Here is a 16770-nt window from a genome sequence, read left to right on the forward strand (position 1 = left end):
AGTTTTGTGGCACCCAGAAGCTGTAAAGCTCCCTTTAAGAACGCCAATGTTCTACGTCACAGAGCTCTGCTTCTAGCCAGGGCGGGAAATATGACTTACATTTGTCATTTAGCAGATGCTCTTATCAGATTCTCTGCTCTTATCCAGACTTACATTCTTTGTACATTGCGAGCTAATGCGGTGTCCAGTACTTCGCTATAAATAATTATGTTAAATCGAGACCACAAATATGCAAATGTTTGTCCCGTTTAGCATTACTGCTGTAATGTAAATTTTTGGCCACTTGGGGGTGTATTTAACGTTGAACAGGGTGTTTGTGTGTCCTTGTTGTGACATTGCCCATTATTTTCAAATACCTTGATTTGAACACGTTTGTTTATGATGGATAAAAAGTATACACTAATCGTATTATAAATAATATACTTTATTTATAGGGATATGAAACTTATGGTCCAAAATTTAGTCATTGCCTGTGAAAAAAACTACAGGTTGATAGCTCTCAGAGGACAATTGGGCACCTCTGCATCCATAGTGAAGGTTCAGGGGAGCAACTTTTATCTATTACTTCTATACTAGCTATGACAGTTTGGCTTAACAGGCTGTCACCCCATTACAGGGCCCCCTGTCTCATATCACCAAACTGTACTACTTACATTTACATTTATTCATTTAGCAGACGCTTTTATCCAAAGCGACTTCCAAGAAAGGTAAGGGGGTTTTCGGCACTCCGCTTCGCGTCGTGCCTAACAACTCCCCTTACCTGTTCTAAAATCAGCGTAAACCACGGCCTCTTGGGGCTTATTGCTTAATTAACTAAAATAGAATACAACAGTTTAAATCAGCTACTACTTCTAATCCTACCTGTATCTACTTTTATAGACATAGTCCGTTTTAATATTGCAAAGCTAAGTCTGTCTGTGTCCGCAGAGGCCCACTTGATCAGACAACCCAATGCTAAAACCAAACAAATACTACTACTACTTACCCAATGCAGCTATCAGATATTATGGCAGACCATTTGGCTTAACAGGGAGTCACCCCCTACTGGGGCCCCTTGTCTCATATCACAAAATGGTCCATCATGAATATCCTCAAGCTACCACAAAGCCTGAATATTACAAACCAATAACTAAATGACACACTGCAAAGCTAAGTCTGTCAATGCCACACAGGCCCACTTGATCAGACAACCCAATGCTAAAACCAAACAAATGAGTGTTTACCCAATACAGTCTGAATATTACATACCAATTGCAAGACTACAAACCTATTTATAAATCCTTTCACAGATGTCCGAGCTGAGGCGAGAACTTCAGCTTTTCTATCTGGATCTAACCCTGACAACCATTCCCAGGACCTATTCTGCTTAAACATGACCATACCCTCTAATGCTATTTTACTTGCCCTGAACATTGATCTAATCAAATATCCCAAAATCCCTCTCGCATGAAACATTTGTTTTGGGCACTGATCTGAGGACATGATACTGATCTTCAGACACATCATCATACCGTCCATGTTCCAAGTGGTCCACTACCAACCTACAGCAAACTTTCACTAAACTAGCAGATACAAGTTCTAGAACTTGTTGAGTCATAGCATCAAACTCTTCTGATGTTGACTCCAACAACCTATCTAAGATGGGTCCTCTGTGTATGTCTACATCCTCAAACAGAGTGACCTCACCCTTCATAAACTGCCTGCTGTCTGCCTGCCACTCTCTAAGCTTTATAACAAGCGTTCTATACCTATCATTCATTGCTAATACATGTTCAGTAGGCGCCCATATATGGGAAAACTTTCTGGGGCCGTGGTGGGGCCCAACTGCGATGCCAGCAATAATCATGTTTCTTCCTAAATATTTTAAGAAATGATAACTAATTTTATTTTGAACTGAAATACTCACGATTAGGGCCTACTTAAAAAAAGCAAACATAAACATTGTATTGTTGGCTTAACCGGGGAAGACCTCACCCTTTGTAACGAGTGGTGCGAACGCAGGGTTGGACCAAGTGTTGATTATTAAACAGAGTCAGGGTACAGGACAGACTACACAACATAACGCTAGACCAGAGGTCGCCAACCTGTCGATCGCGATCGACGTGTCGATCTCGGAGACTTTCCCTGTCGATCTCCAAAATAATTTCAGATATACTGATCTCCGACTAATTCATGAACGCGGAGGATTCTTAAACTGAACGCGCGTTCTCTTGTACCTGGATTTGCATATTGGCCTGTGCGTGTTGCAAAGCAATTCACCGACAGAATAAATGGGCGTTTTTTCCCGAAGACGACCTTTGAGAGACCTGCTATCCCAGGATACCTGTGGGCGTGGTTGCCGTTGGTTTGTTTATTTACCCGGCCGTGTTGTCCACATAGTGTTAGCAAGCATGGCAGAGGCACCACGAAAGAGGGCGAAAAACTACAGTTTCCATCATGAATGGGAGGAGGAATTCATCTTCACCTTGGTAAAAGACAAGAGTGTGTGTATGTTGTGCCACCAGCCACAGGCACTGTCTAAGCGAGGGAATTTGGAGCGGCACCACAACACTAACCATCCGAAATTCAAAGACTGCTATCCACCAAAGAGCGCAATCCGCGCCAAAAAAGTTCAGGAGCTGAAAGTGGAGTTGAAGGCTCAACAGTCGCTTTTCTCACAACCTACGTCTCAAAGTAAGGCTGCAACTGAGGCGTCATTTCGTATTAGCCACATTTTGGCTAAACACAAGAGACCTTTTACAGATGGGGATTTGTTTAAGGAACTATTGACCGTCACCGCAGAGACTGTTTGCAGCACCTTCAAAAACAAAGAGGACATAAAAGCTGCATTCCGTGCTGTGCCTCTTGGTCCTACAACAGTGACACGAAGGATCGAGTTACTGTCGGATAACGTTGGTCAACAGGTGTTGGAGGACTTGTCACTCTGTGAATATTTTTCACTGCAGTTTGATGAATCGCTGGATGTAATGGACACGGCTCAGCTTGTTGTATTTGTCAGAATGGCTTTCCAGGACTTTACAACAAAGGAGGACTTCCTCACTCTTCTCCAATTAAAAGAGAGAACGAGAGGTGAGGATATTTACAACGTTTTTAAAAGCTATGTCCGTGAAAAGAACATCCCCATTCAGAAACTGGTGGCAATGTGCGGTGTGCACGCTGGTTTTATAGCACTGTGCCGTAATGATCCGGATTTCCCCGACTTCATGAAGTATCACTGTGTGATTCATCAGCAAGCCTTGGCTGGGAAAGTTGTGGACTTTTCTCATGTCATGTCACTGGTGGTCAAAGTGGTAAACTCGATTCGAGCAAAAGCGCTTCAGCATCGCTTATTCAAGGCGTTATTGGATGAGCTCGATTCGGCGTATGGAGACCTGCTTCTGCATGCTGATGTCAGGTGGTTGAGTCGCGGAAAAGTGCTGCAGCGATTTGTTGACTTGCTGCCTGAGATTAAGACGTTTCTGTCGAAAAGGAACGAGGAGCACGAGGAACTTTCAACGGATGCGTGGCTACTGGACCTGGGGTTTCTGACGGACCTAACCGGAAAACTGAACTCGCTCAACCACGAACTCCAGGGAAAAGACCGGCACCTCCTCCACATGATCAGCGCAGTGAATGCGTTCAAGGCCAAACTCTGTGTCTGGACCACGAATCTGAGGAAAGGGACGCTGACACACTTTACAAACCTGGAAAAAATGTCACAGTCCATCAAAGACTCTTCTGACTTTCACCCTGAGCAGTACTGTGTGCACCTGGACAAACTGGCAGCGGAGTTCAGTCGACGTTTTGGTGAGTTAGAAATCATGAAGGCTATTGCTGCATTTCTTTCAAACCCATTCCTGCCTATTAATACAGAGGAGGTTGCAGACCAATTCGAGAAAGCATTTGCTTTGCCAAGTGGAGTGGACATGGAGATGCTTGATTTGCAAAATGACATTGAGCTGAAAGCCAGGTCAAGGGACAGTGACTTTTGGGGACTTGTCAGCCGAGAGAAGTTTCCTCTCCTCAGTGCATGTGCACTAAAAGTGAGTGCCTACTTTGGATCGACCTACCTCTGTGAAATGGTATTTTCACAGATGAAAATCACCAAATCCAAGTACAGGAGCCGGCTTACTGACAGACACCTCACAGACTGCCTCAGACTGGCTGTCTCTGCTTATGAGCCAAACTACAAGGCACTCACAGACAGTGTTCAGTCACAGCCATCACACTGAATTGTCACATGAGAAATTTGTCAGTGTTGTGTTGTAACTTCAGTTTATAAATAAAACCGTTCATATCCAGCCTGCTCATTGCAAAAGTGTTTTTTCTTGTTCATATTGTTCACAAAGTGTTTGATTTCATTCAATTACAATAAGGCCAAATATAAAGTTAAGTTGTAAGTTCAGTCTGGAGTCTGTTCTGTCTCTCAACGCCTCAATAGGTAGATCTTCGGGTCACCAAGGCAAAGGTCGGTGATCTTTGGCCTAAAAAGGTTGGTGACCACTGCGCTAGACCAAGTTAGCTGGTGACAATGCTAGATAATGGTTGTTGTTGCTTGCTTTCCAGTCACCTTCGAAAGATGCTCCCAGCCAGGCTGCAGAGACCATCGATACATCTATGGCAGAGACGAGCAGCAGTAGCCACGATGCTAGCCAAGAGGAAGCTAGTTTGAGCAAAGCTGACACTGAGAAAGCGCATGTTCTACATTGCTCATTGCTCTGAGGATATTCTGCACTTTACCTTAACCACTTAACTGTGGCAGGAGGAGAAAGGTCCTTAAGTAAACTCAAAATCATAAAAATGACTTGCGCTCCACAATGAGCCAGGAGAGGCTCAATCACAATACTTGCCATTGCGTGTGAAATGGCTAAACAAATTGACTTCAAATACATTATAAAAGACTTTGCATCCAGAAAGACAAGGAAGATAGCTGTATAACAGGCAAAGATGAAGGCAGGTAAATTGCATTTTATACTAGAAAATGTGGTGTGAGTGTAGCAGATCTCAGTGTGTCAAATTGTTATTTTTATGTGTGTGTGTGTCTGGCCCAACGCCACACAAGTTGTTAAGGCGTCAGTTATATTTATTAAACTTTATGTTTAGGTTTTATGTATAAAGATGTTTATATTTGTTTTTGAATTTGTTTTTCTATAATGTAGCTCCCATTACTGAGTAAGTCTCAGTAATGGGAGTTTACATATGTCTTATGTAGAGAGAGAGAGCACACGTACCCAGCCATTTCTATGGGCGGCCCTGCCAGTAGGCCTACAGTATTTGGTCATTTAAATTGGTAATTTTGTCTGGTAAAGTTACATCTTTCCTCTTGTGGGTTTTGCTTTTATCTTTTACCCTAAAACAAACATTTGGAATTGCAAGCTGTCAATATTCTGCTCTAATCTCTCTCTGTTTTGAGCTCTGCATTTACCTGCTCGAACAATTGCAAATTCCCTTTACATCGAACTTCAAGGTGATCTATGTGATTGTCTTTCCTCTTAATTTTTCTATGTATGTTACGTAGGCTACGTTGACCAGACTTTTCTTTCTTTCTCAGCCTGGTATATTTAAAGCCACATATATTTACGTTCCTTAGTTGATTTACTTCTTCTTTGATCTACTTCTACTATTTGGTACTCTATATCAGTGGCGTTAACAATGCTAACGTGTTCCTGTAAACCAATTACTAAATCATTAGCTTCTCTAACATCAAAAATGTCATTTTGACTTGGCATCATGAGACGCTTGGGCGGAGTTTCTACAACTTCACGCCCATATTATGGAGGCAGTAGCTCAAACACCACACCGAGACACGATTCTTTATCACTAACTCTGACTAAATTATCAAATCGTTTCATCAGTTTACTTACAACAGTATGTACTCTGTTCCATATTTTATCATCAAAGTCATGTTCGTGGAGTTTAAAGTTATTTTTAATTATATTAAACGTTACAAGGTGCGCATTTGAAATACTAATTTGTGACTATGCGTGATAATGTCGATCATGATCCCATTTGTTAAGGTTTCTAATGGTAATTTACCACAAACCCTAAGACTATTTGGATCTAAAATGATACCTAAACTTTTGCAAGTGGCTATGTGTTGCTCCCCCTCACCTATGAATGCAATTTCAGTAGTTCTTGTTTTTTTATCTGCCATAGAATTTATTTTCTTGCAAAATTGATTGCCAGAAAGAAAGAATATTCGCGCTTTTTTTTGAAGTTTTGCATTTCCTGACAGACAAAAAAGGTTATGATTGGTTCCGATTTGTGCTACGTGACAAGAACATTTGCATATCACTACCATGAATCATTTCGGTAGAAACATTTATTTGAAAGTCACCAAGAGAGTGGGTTTTATATTACCAACCTTTGTTTTTTGTTCTGCACACTGTAAAGATACATGTAAAGTGTCAAAAATATTTATCTTTTAAACCAGTAACCATGACCGATACTTGCATCCACATACGGGTATATATAAAAAGGCTAGTAGCACACATATGATGTCAATCAGTTTATGTGAGCATTGGAAGCAGCCTAACATCAGTCAAGCGCGGGAGTTGCAGAGGCTCAAAACGTCTGACGTCACAGGTTTCTGAAAGACTCATTCGGGGAGCCAAAACACAAAATGTATGTCTTTCGATTTTCTTTAAAATTTGACTGATGACGTATTTGTACGTAACCTTGCTTTCCAGGAAGTATCAGGGTGGTGCCGACATGCGGGAAAAAGTTACAAGGGAAAAACCAACCTTTTTCTCAATAGAACGTTCAGATTTCAATGCATTCCTATGGGATTTTCAGCAACATGTCTTCAACTTGATTTTTCTCAAAATGTATATGTTTTAAAATTGACTAAATATACCTTATTTTGAAGAAAACAACCTACTCTTTCATTTAAGATATGTCTCCCGGTGGTGCCGACCTTCTATGAAAGGTAGCCAAAGCAGCAAAAACTATAAACATTATTTTCACACACTTCCTCAATATGTATTGCAACCAACATTTGATAGCATTAAGGGGTACGTGTCTACATGTTAACTGGCATGTTTGTTTTTAATATCTCGATAGTAGTCGCTAGTTATAGAGCTAAGAAAAGGACGTGGACCTTAAAATTCCGGTGCCAGATTTCTCAGTGACGTTCTTAGCTACATTCAGGCTAACTTAGCATTCGATTTAATGCGTTTGCTACCAGCGTTCCACAGTATTTGACAGTTGGTTAGCCTAGGCCAAAAATGACGCGTTCTATTGTCCTCCCTAACTCTATGTTCCTATTTCACCGACGCCAGCCGCAAACTAGCCACCCTAGCTGAGGCATCGACCATATGAGACTTAGCTAGCTATCAAACTAGACGAAAATGTTTTCAATCATGACGGAATTACTGGATTTGATTATTTAAATCAGTTAAGTACAGTGTTAACGGCACAAGTAAAACATAAGTACGCACAGAGATAACTAGCAGCTAAATTGGATGACTCCAGCTAACACATGACGTTGCGGCAACGTTGCCAGTAAGTGCTCAGTTGGTAACCCGCGACGTTACCTTCTGGCAACGTCGTGGCAACGTCGTAGCAACGTTATAAAGGGAATGTTGCCAGTTGGTCCCATGGGCAACGTTGCCACAACGTCGTACCTTGGTCGGCTGGTTACGTTATTTTTAGACCAGTGGGCAACGTTGCCGCGACGTCGTACCTTGGTCCGCTGGTTACGTTATTTTTAGACCAGTGGGCAACGTTGCCGCGACGTCGTACCTTGGTCCGCTGGTAACGTCATTTTTAGGTCCGTGGGCAACGTTGCCGCGACGTTGCACCTTGGTCGGCTGGTTACGTTATTTTTTGGTCCCATGGACAACGTTGCCGCGACGTCGTACCTTGGTCGGCTGGTAACGTCATTTTTAGGTCCGTGGGCAACGTTGCCGCGACGTTGTACCTTGGTCAGCTGGTTACGTTATTTTTTGGTCCCATGGACAACGTTGCTGCGACGTTGTACCTTGGTCGGCTGGTTACGTTAATTTTGGTCCCGTGGACAACGTTGCCGCGACGTTGTACCTTGGTCGGCTGGTTACCTTATTTTTAGACCCGTGGACAACGTTGCCGCGACGTCGTCCCTTGGTCGGCTGGTTACCTTATTTTTGTCGCAGGACAACGGATCTTGAGTGCAATATAGTGGTTTATATATATAAATGTAGACACTGCATGTAATTCATGTGCTGCTCAGCCCCAGCAGGTCATTGGTCATCAATGTTCTCATATGCAGACACATATCGTAAATTAAAAAAGACAGAATGTGGAATATAATTTAGTCTTTCATTCTTTACTATAAACATGTACAAAAGCAATCAATGTGTGATGAGTAACATGATTAAGCAAACATTATTTGTAGGCTATAGCACACCAAAGCTGTATGACACACAATGCAAATTTGTGCTCCAATAGTTTTGTAAAAGGCCTACAAAATTGTTAAATGTGACCAAAAGGTAAGCGACTCTTAAGAGTTTCATTTTCAAAGACAAGTCATCAAAGAATATTACAATTCTTCCTTAGCAAACCTGCCCCTCAGTCTGCCCCTGAGCAACAACTTTGCGCATGCCCATTTCAACGCATAGCTGAAACAGGGCTTCCTAAACAGTTTTTGCCGGGGTCCTACCGTCTTTCACACAATGGATTTTACCTGGAAATAAGTTACTTCAAAGGTGAGTTTCTTTAGAAATTGGATGGGGCATATATGTTTGAAATTGAGTTGTTTATAGCGTTATATCAGATTCACATTGTTTACGTTAGGATTTCGCTAGCTAGGTTAAACCCTCCAGAAAGTTATTTTGAAATACTGAAAATGCATACATGTTATCAAAGTTTAGCGTCTCAAAAATCACCCTCAAAAGAATCAGTGAAAATAAACGTTTAGAACTGTTAGAAAACCTTGTCCCAAAATAGTTTATTTAGCTAGCTAGCCCTGAATTTTCAAAGACGCTAGCGCGTGGCTGATCACGTTCACAGTCGGTCATGGCATGCACAGCAATGGCGTCTGTAAAAGTATCATGTCACTAATTCTTCCAATTTGTACATGACATTTGTTTTTGGATACGTTTATTCGTTTTAACCTTTAGATGCGTGAGTTCTAAATATTTCAGACACTTTCACCAGAGTACGTGAGTTATTTTTCCAAAACGGAAGCTATGTAGCTTTAATTAGCTTCCGTTACCTAGCAACCTAAGATAATACTCGTACCAATGCTACTACTTGCTAGTGTTACTTGTTAGCCTACTAATTGTACATTTTGAAGCCATACTGTAGTGTAAATCATATAGTTTCTGCCCATCGGAAAATAGTTGGTTGGAATGTTCAGAATCACACATGTGCGACGCTACGCTGTGGGGCCCTGCTTTCGAACGATCACATATGTGCGATGCTTCTTCAATATCAATATACTAATAGGCTACTATGTACGTAAACTACATTCCACTTTCATTTCTGTACAGGTGATCCGACCACCATCACAAGTACTGTGTCCCTTGGAAATTATGGTAAAGTAATGAATGACCGTTTATAACAGTGACAATAATTGTATGAGCCATGGCAACCCTAAAGGCTATGCTTTGAAGCAAAAGTATGACTTAAAACGTTTGCATCACCAGATGCCATACCTCTAGGTGTCAACTCTGGTCTGGTGGAGGAGAACCCATAGGGTGCCCCGGAAAACAGCTGGCAGCCAGGCAAGTGCAAATATAAGACACTCAAAAAAATACTCATACCATTGCCATTGTAAGGCATACCTAATTGTAAGGCATACTTAAGTTGTTCTGATCGTGGGGGGAAACATATTTGTCAAAACAACAAATGTTGTCTTACCAATGCTTTGTATACCCCATTCAGCTGTACCATCTTGGGCAAAGACCAATCAAGGTAACATTTGTTATGTACATCAATGTTACAGCTAATCTAGAAGAACCACAGTGTATGCCAATCATGCAAACTCTTGTAAACTTGTTTTACTTGTCTTTAATTACAGACACATTACAGGTTATGCTCCGGAAGATGGAGACATTGGAAGAGAACCAGCGAGAGGCTCTCCTGTTCAGGCGACCACAGGGCAGACACACTGAAGAGGTGCCAGTGATGGACCTACAGGTGGCCCAAACACAGGCTGAACTTCAAGACCTTGAGGAGCGCCTTAAGGTGCTGGAGTTGCGAAAGAGAGCGGTAAGTGTTTGGAGATCCCACAAACTATGGCTTACACGCATTCAACGTTCACATTGGTGCTGACAATAAGTTCATGACTTCTAATTCCAGACACTGTGATGAAGTAGAAGATGGGACTGGGAGAGAAAGCTGTGGAGCTCCGCATAGAGGAAACACTCAAACACACCCCGGCAGCCCATTCAAAACCAGCCAGGTGAATGAATCATGTTTGCAACTTCAATATCCAATCTTTCACATGGCTATGACACAAATCTAGAATCACATAATATTTTAATTGATGACGTATATTATTTTAGATGTGATTTTTTTAATGACTTGTATAGCCCCTTTTCACACGTGCGATTATGTTAATCGAACACTAACTTATTTTGTGCTTCCTTGTCAGGGCCAACAGACAGAACTCATAGCGGGGACTGGAAGAAGATTTTAATTCATTTTTTGCACTTTGTTTGTTTGGCACTTTTGTTTTGCAGTGTTTGTTTTGCAGTGTTTTTTTCTTTGCAGTGTTTGTTTTGCAGTGGCACTTTTTATCACGTATGTGTTTTGGCCATTTTAGTTTTTATTGTAAATGTTACATGCATACTTTGTGCATTGTCATTTTAGCAGACGCTCTTATTTACAGGATATTCCCTGGAGGAAAGTAAGGTGAAGTGCCTTGCCCAAGGACACATCATTTGGCAACCTTCTGATTTAATAGCCTGATTCCCCAACCGATCAGCCATCTGACTCCCCTTTAGTATAGGTAGACCACATATTTAGGATTCCTATATGGTGAATGTAAATACCTTCCTGCCAAAGTAAATTCCTTGTCTGTGCAAACTTTCATGGCGATTAAAACACTTTCTGATTCTGAAATGCTGCCTCGTTTATGATTTAGCTTGAGTCAGGCTACACATCACACAAACATATTCCTCCTAACATTGGCTATCTATTATACCAAAACAAGTAGCCTTCTGGGCAAATGAGGTCTGCATATGAAATATAGGTTACTTCATAATTAAGTAAATTGTTGACGTTGCAGTTACGGACTAGCAACGTCACAAAATTACGTTGCTAGGAGGTCGCCGTTACCGACTGGCAACGTCGGAAAATAACGTTGCCACGATGTCGCGGTTACGGATTGGCAACGTCCCAAAACAACGTTGCTAGGAGGTTGCGGTTACCGACTGGCAACGTCGGAAAATAACGTTGCGACGACGTCGCGGTTACGGACTGGCAACATCAGAAAATTACGTTGCTAGGAGGTTGCGTTTACGGACTGGCAACGTCGGAAAATAACGTTGCCACGACGTTGCGGTTACGGACTGGCAACGTCGGAAAATGAACGTTGCCACGACGTCGCGGTTACGGACTGGCAACGTCACAAGATGACGTTGCGGCAACCTACTGGCGCCCCACAGATGCACGGTCCCGCAACTTCGCCAAAGACGTTGCGGCAACGTATGTTTGGTCATCGCGTGACGTTGCGACAACGTCAGGGCAACGTAAATGTGTTAGCTGATAGTTAGATAGTTTACCGTTACAAAGCAAAAGTCACGATCCTGAGAGGCAGCGCTGAGGTGAAAAGGTGGAGAAGAGAAATGGTCGGGAAAGGGCGAAATCTGACGTCATTTCCACCTCAAAACTATTTAACTTCCTGAAAATTGCATGTAAACCAACCTTATACGAGTTTTGAATCTTGCTTGTTGCACAGCTAGCCATATTTAAAACAATATAGTATATTTTCATTGATTATGTTTAATATATTTAGGAATTAATAGACTTCTCATTAAATTCAATAGCTCATTCTAAGGAATTGTAATGAATACATTTAGAGAAAATGAACGAACTTGACAACAAACTTAAACAGTCTTCTGGACAGATGCTTATACTTATAAGATATTTCCTTATATTCTCAATGCTATCAAGAACAATGTATACGTGCAGTTCATCAGGGATTTAATTTAGATATCTCATATCCTTTTTGCTCCTATTCTATTTAGGGAAACTTTAAACAAACTTGAAGAAATGATAGAGAATCCCCTTTAAACAATTCAGGCAGCTTTTCCCTGACAACAATGTAACACCAAAGCAACATTATATGGTCCATTTCTCTTCACAAATTGCGGCTCTGGGCCCCTTAACATGAGTATGACATTCAAGTCTAAACACAGGTTTTTAACAAAATGGGCTTCAAAATAAAACTACAAGAATATTTGTAAATCTCTTGCAGACCACAGTAAAGTTATAGAAATTACTCAGGTTACTCAGATGCAGGTTTATGTGCACAGGAGAAAGACAATCCACAGAGTTTGCAAGGCTCTCATTCTCTGTTTGCCCTTAATTCTTACATGTTATCTTAGTTAGTTGGCCTCCATTCTTAAATCAAGTTTTAGTGAGTCTAGAAACAAGTAAAATGTGCTTAAGGTATAGCTGTTGATATGGCAACTGAATTTTTCTACGGTAATTTAAGATAAATCTAAATTAAACTAGTTTTATTACCTAAGTAAGGTAAGACAAGAAGATTTTTCTTGAAACAAGTCAAATATCTCCATCCTTTATGAGTAAATAAACCCCAAAATGAGTGTGACAAGGTAAATATACTGAATATAAGGCAATTTAACTAGAACAGATTTTCATTTTTTGCAGTGTATTCAGCCCATTTGCCCTTTCTTGTGTATTTGAATGTTTGTGTTCCCATTGGCTGCTTAAAGTCTCATTGTTGTTGGTAACCATTAGTAACCATCTCTTGGTAAGCAAGCTAGGTAATGTTCTTTTCTTTTTATCTGGCTCGATCTGCCTGTGTAAGCCTTGGTAAAGCTTTGTTTTTTCACACTCTTGGAAATGATTTAAGGAAACGCTGTACTTCAATAAACGGAAGTACAAGTTAACGTTCATAACGAACTTTATGCTTCTTCGTCATTGGAGCTAGGCCTACCTAGCGCTACTCCAGCCAATTTAATAGTGTTTAGCTATCTGGTGATGGACGCCTCGCTACGCGCTTAGGTGCCAGAAATAATGAAAAAACAGCATCACAGCGGGTTTTACATGGCAGACACCTTCGTAAACAAGATCATTATTAGCGGCTCCAGTTGTGCCTCCCTGAGCCCCTCTAAAGCGACGAGATGGATGTTGGTCAACCCAAAGAAGAACAGCAGGCAGCTGCGCCAGCAGAGGAGAGCTACATAGCGAGGTCAGTAGCTTCCAGCTCAAGCTCAAAAATGTCTTCTGCTAGCTTAACTGCAGCTAAAGCACAGGCTAAAGTGCTGGCTGCACGCGCCTGCACAGCCTTCATTCAGAAAGAAAACAAGTTATTATTAGAAAAGGCTTGGATGGATGCTGCCCCCGCCACATTAAAACTAGACAAAGAGATTGCAGCAGCAGTAGCAGAGGCTGAAGCGCTTAAGTCTTCAGCAGCAGAATTCAAGAGAGGCTCCAGAGCCGCAAACATCGAATCTCTCCCACATCAATCTCCACAAAAAAGAACCAGCGAGTATGTTCAGTGTCATTCCAAAGCAGCCCCTGAGGGTCGCCAGAGATGATCGAGAAGACACTTCGACCGAGTGGAGAAGTTTCCCAAGATTAACAACAAAGATCCTCAGAAACTCAGAGAACTCGGTGACCTGCCACAAGAGCTAGAATCAGCACGGCTAGAGGGCAAATTATCCTGGGCTGACTTACCTGGACACCGCTAGAGGCCTGAACCCCATAGTGGAAAAGTTGCCATTCAGTCTCCAAGAAAAACGGATCTCTCATGGGAGTAATTACAAGCTACACCGCAGGGTGCATTTCGCACCGTTCGCCTACTTTGTTGACTTCGTCTGCAGAGAAGCCCACATCCACAACGACCCAAGTTTCTACCTGTCCTCCTCAGCTGCCACAACAACGAACCCAGACAACGCAGAAAAGAAGACGAGTAGCTCCAGAAACGTTATTTCCTCACACAGGACAGAGGTCTCGTCGATGTCTGACTTTGACACTACAAAGACACCCAGTGCTAGCCCTGATATCAGTAGGCAATGTCCCATCCACAATAAGCCTCACCCTCTTAAACATTGTAGAGGCTTTAGAACTAAACCCATTGAAGAACGCAAGACATTTCTCAAAGAAGCTGGGATATGTTTTAGATGTTGTTCTTCGAATCTCGCCAAAGATTGTCAAATCGCGGTTCAGTGTAAGGAGTGCAACAGTGACAGGCACATAGCAGCTCTTCAACCTGGACCAGTTCCATGGAACAACCAGCCCCATGAGTCAGAGAACGGCGGGGAGGAGATGCATTAACCATCTCCTACCGTGAACTCCAAGTGTACGGAGGTCTGTGGAGAAAACAACGGCTCATGCACCTGCTCTAAAATCTGCCTCATCACAGTGCATCCTAAGGGACAACCAGACAGGTCAGAGAGACTACGCTATTCTTGATGACCAGAGCAACCGATCACTCGCCAGATCGGAGTTCTTCGACCTCTTTTGCCTGGAAGGCACAGATGCTCCCTACACTCTCCGGACGTGTGCCGGTCTCACTGAGACATCTGGAAGAAGAACCACAAGCTTCATTGTGCAACCGTTGGATGGAAGTCTCAGCATAAATCTCTCAACTCTCATAGAGTGCAACTACATCCCGGAAGACAGGTCAGAGATGCCTACTTCAGAAGTAGCGAAGTATCACACTCACCTCAACTCCATTGCTCACCGTATTCCTTCACTCGACCCAGAGGCTCAGATCCTGCTTCTCCTTGGCCGCAACTTCCTACAGGCCCACAAGGTCAGAGATCAACGCAACGGACCGAATAATGCACCATATGCCCTTAAGGCTTGAATCTCAGCTGGGTCATCATGGGTGAAGCCTGTCTTGGCACAGCTCACAAACCCAAAAGTGCAAGCATGGTCCGCACTCGCATTCTAGAGAATGGGCGTCACTTTACACCCTGCCCGAACCATCTAACCTTGAAAGAGAAGCTTTCCATGAACAGTCGAAGGTCTCAAAGTCCCCACGACCCACGAAGCTCACAAGTGGCAACCGTTCCAGCTCGACGCACAGAAGATGACTCCTTGGGAAGTAAGATCTTTCAATACACAGAGGATAACAACAAGGTTGCCCCCCCTATTGAGAACAAGCAGTTAATCGAGCTAATGGAGAATGAGATTTTGATCAACGAAGGAAACAGCTGGGTAGCGCCACTCCCGTTCCGCACATCAAGACCACGTCTGCCTAACAACAGAGAGCAAGCTCTGAGCTTTAACTCTCTTTGTCGTATTCGAAAGAAAGGCTTAGATGAAGCAACACTTTGTCACCTTGATTCAATGGATCTTCGATCAAGATCATGCAGAGCTGGCTCCACCATTGTTAGAAGGAAAAGAATGCTGGTACCTCCCAACCTTCGAAGTGTATCTCCCTCGGAAGCCAGGTCAAATCCGCGTTGTGTTTGACTCCAGTGCCGAACATCCCGGAGTGTCCCTTAGCGATGTGTTGCTGACCGGACCAGACCTGAACAATGGTTTTCTGTGAGTTCTGATGCGGTTCCGACGTGAACCGATTGCTGTCACCGCAGACATTGAACAGATGTTCCATAATTTCTTTGTGAGGGAAGATCACAGGAACTTCCTCTGATTCTTATTGTTTAAGAACAATGACCTAACAGATGAGGTGGTCGAATACCGAATGCGAGTCCACGTATTTGGCAACAGCCCCTCTCGAGCGGTAGCACCCTATGGCCTCGGACGAGCCGCTCTACATGGAGAAGATGAGTTTGGCAGTGGAGCAAAGGAGTTCATACATAAAGATTTGTATGTGGACGATGGCCTCAAATCTCTGCCCTCAGTAACTGAAGCCGTCAACTTACTCAAAGCAGCACGAGGTATGCTGAGTGTGTCCAACCTACACCTCCACCTGATTGCATCCAACTGTCCTGCAGTCAGGCAAGCATTTCGTCCTCGGAGTACGCCAAAGACTTCAAGGACCTCGATCTAGAAATGGATTCTCCTCCAGTACAGTGCAGTCTAGGATTGAACTGGGACCTGAGCAACGATACTTTCACTTTCCGGGTCGCCAGCACCAAAAGACCCTTCACACGCAGAGGTGTGCTTGCTACTGTGAACAGTTTGTTCGATCCACTTGGACTAACGGCTCGGATCTCCATACAAGGAAAGTTCCTGCTGAGAGAACTCACCCATGATACCGTTGACTGGGACGAGCCCCTCCCAGCTGAAAAGGAAGCAAAGTGAGTCACATGGAGAGATTCATTACAAGCTTCCGAACACTTTGAGACTCCTTGTTTCTACACAAGTACAACAGTTTCAAACGCCCAACGCGCGGAGCTGCATGTCTTTTCAGATGCTTCTGTGAAAGCTATCGCTGCAGTGGCCTACTTGTAGGTGTTAGATGACAGGACCACGTAGGATTTGTCATTGGGAAGGCCAAGTTAGCTCCTATGTCAGTCCATGAACTCCCACGGCTTGAGCTAGGAGGTGCAGTCTTAGCAATCGAGATTACAGAACTCGTTTCCAGAGAATTGGATGTCAAGATCAACAACATGAGGTTCTACACAGACAGCAAGGTTCAAATCTAAAGACAATGTTTCTAAAATAAACCCTTCAATCCTGCCTATTCAGTTTGTGAATGTG

The sequence above is a fragment of the Hypomesus transpacificus genome, chromosome 8 (genome assembly GCF_021917145.1).
Source record: "Hypomesus transpacificus isolate Combined female chromosome 8, fHypTra1, whole genome shotgun sequence".
Classification (NCBI taxonomy): domain Eukaryota; kingdom Metazoa; phylum Chordata; class Actinopteri; order Osmeriformes; family Osmeridae; genus Hypomesus; species Hypomesus transpacificus.